Source organism: Diadema antillarum, unplaced genomic scaffold (genome assembly GCF_040938485.1).
Source record: "Diadema antillarum isolate AM-2024a unplaced genomic scaffold, OU_Dant_1.0 scf00000092, whole genome shotgun sequence".
NCBI classification, from domain to species: domain Eukaryota; kingdom Metazoa; phylum Echinodermata; class Echinoidea; order Diadematoida; family Diadematidae; genus Diadema; species Diadema antillarum.
The window spans coordinates 2,023,091-2,026,336 of NW_027270981.1; positions in this window are offsets into that span (position 1 = coordinate 2,023,091).

A 3,246-nucleotide genomic window follows, 5' to 3' on the forward strand; every position below is an offset into this window, starting at 1 on the left:
AATAATGAGATAGATTCAAAGTAGCCTTTGCAAAATCTTTTAAACAGAACCATCAACTTTCCTGTAATATCACTTAATATTACATAACCCACTTGCTTTCATGACTCAACGACAAATATGGATTCAACAACAAAGACTATCACATACATGTGAACATCAAACACACGGACAACAATAGATGGGACTACAATACCCAAGTAATGCAACCAACTTTTCATCTGCATACACTTTGCAGAAACTATTCCATAGCTCTACATAAGCACTCTTCAGTTTACCCCGGGCAAGTGAATTTTGGTTCAGGCAAGTCATTTGAGGAGACCTCAAAACTTGCTGGGCTGAAGAGAGCCCGCCAACTATCAAACTCCAAGAAAGAAACAGATAAACAGACCTTCAAATTAGAATAAAGACCAGTTATTACAACTCGATAGCATTAGTATTTAACCAATTTTTAACGACTTGGTAGCATTTAGAAATACTATTTAAACGACAAGTCTCACAGGGCATGATCCATCTTTCATTTCCTATTTTGCTCGAGCCGACAGATGGTTTACATCAGTTAAAATTCACCTGCGCGAGTCCGCAAATTCTTCTTCAAGTTATGTAGAGCTATTTAATTACTTATTCACTTTTGTATTATTCCTGGCATTGTGAGATTGCCCTTCTGTTCTATACCATTTTGGGTTCTACAGTACCGTCCCTTAATTTCCCAATGGAAACAAAACTCCCCTTGTTCATCCCGTCTCTGCTTGACCGAAAGTTGATTTGCACTGCCCGATAGAAGACGGGAAGAACAGCCACTACCTAGGGGACTGTACGAATATAACACTCATCACATGTATGAAACTGGTTCACATATACATGTATATATATCTATACAACATTAAAAAGAAAAAACAAAAACAAAAACATGCATCTTTGGTGTCGTAAACACATGGTCACTGCACACATAAGTCAACCTTCGTGTATTCATGTTAAGTAGTCGCTACGGCAGCATTGAACTTGTTCGTACCTACACATTATAAATGTCACTCATCTCAAGCACAGTGACAGTATTCTTTGCATCATTTCAGAACTACTTCAAACAGGCATACTGTATTTGTTTTCTATGATTGTTCACAACATACAGGCCCTCTGACCTCCAAAAGGATTGATGGCAGTTTTAGTACTTGAGTTCGTATCATTTCGATGACGTCTGAGTGACACAATAGATTCTGCTGATTGTAAAAAAAAAAGAAAAAGAAAAAAATGATAGGAAGACACAAGAAGGATACATTACTTTTCTATTTCCATCTGTTTAGCTGTCAGCAAAGTGTATTGAAAAAAAGCTGACACACACATATTGGTAAAATAGTAAATTTGCAAGGGGGTGTAGCAGTCCTTTGGTAGTCTTGCACCCTGTAATGACTGAATACACATTCAAACACCCCTGCCCTTCCTTCTCATTAGATAATTTGAGTCACAGCCAGTCTTTCATCACCAGAAAGCTGCCAAGCTGAAGAGACATCTATGTCACTGGAAAAAGGAGATTACAAAGCAACATTCCAGACATACAAATGGGACTAATGGAAACAGATCTGTGGTTCATTTCAAACAAAAGGGAAAATGATTTGTGGATACAAAAACCCTAAAGGGTGAGATTGTCTGAGTTTTGGCCTTACCTCGGTTCTCGCCTGTACACATTACCATAATTCATCTCCTGCTTTCCTTATTCAATATGGTAAAGTGGGAATAAATCACTTCATTCGTTTTAATCTTTTTGCCCATTTCTCTCTTCTCTATTTTCAAGGGGGTTTCTTCTTTTTTCTTATTAATAATAAAAAGCAAAACTATGCTGGTACTATAGTAAATGAACAGGGAGATATAGTGTGGCATACAACCCACAGTCCTTGAAGTGTCATAGGGCTGCAAGTCTGATTACATATTTCCACGTTGTCCCATCTCCCACTTATCCTGGATCCATGGTATATTCCCATCTCCTATCTACAGTGTCATCAATTCAAAGTTCACCTCTTCACAAACAACTTGTCTGTATCTCCAAACGACTGCTTCCCCATTGAAACGACATAATCATGACCTTTCTCTCTTTCTGAAAATTACATCATTGGACATTGCGCATTCAGAAGATTTTTTTTTTTTTCCCTATTGATTTGAACAAATAAACAAGAACTGACAGTATTCGCATACCTACTTGAGAGGAGTAACACAGATTGGTATTTATCTAGTCCGGTACCCACACCATTACTTTGGCACTTTCATCAGCACAGCATATACAGTACAGCGTATATACTGCCAACACCACACAGGCTGAACTTTCCGACACCCTGAAAATAAAGATTGCTATCCATCGTTTCTGATTATCATGGCAAAAAAACAAAAAACAAAAAATGATAGTAGTAAATCTGCAATGGAAAAAGTTATAACTGTCGCATCAATGCAATAACGTCCCTAATCATAATTCCCACAATTGCCCCCAATCGGCCAATATTTTGTCCCTTGCCCACAGTCTAAAGATGCTACGTTCAAGGAGTGTCTCATGAAGTATCTTTCCGTAGCATTTATATCTTTTCATTGTGCAGTCTTGCATCATCACACTTTGGCTACAGGGGGACAAATTTTAACCCTCAAATAAATTGCCCCTTTTCCACAAACACCGCACATTCTAGCTAGTCTCTTGCAGCACAAAGACTTGAGGAGCTGTATCAGGATATCCTGTTCTTTGGTCTAACATCTTTCAGGCACAGGTCTTACCATTGCATATCGAATCGCATATTCGCAGTTGCTTTCCAAAAAAATAACTCTGCACTGCCTTGACGGAGGTAGCCTCCATCTCTAAATCAGCAACTACGCTTGCTCTACTACCAAACATCAATCTTTGATATAATCTTTTGATTCTTCCTGGTAAAATAGCATCAAATCAGCATTTCTCTATTCATTAAGGCATTGATCGTGATGACAATAAACAGGAACCTAAAAATTGTTCAATTTTGGTTTCTCCTTTTTGGTGGCATTTGTTTTGTGTGTGCGTGTGTGTTGAACATTTCTCCCTTGCCTCTCATCTAAAATGCACACTTATTCTCACATGCTACGTTGTGATCCTGTGACATTGTTCTGAGATGGCAAGGCTTTATAATCCTCACGTTCCCCTACACACAATGGCAATAGAAACTATCAACCAGTTTATATTGGCTAGCATGCAAAAATGTGCTGCATTTTACCTGCCACAGCATATTACTCAAATTCCTTCTT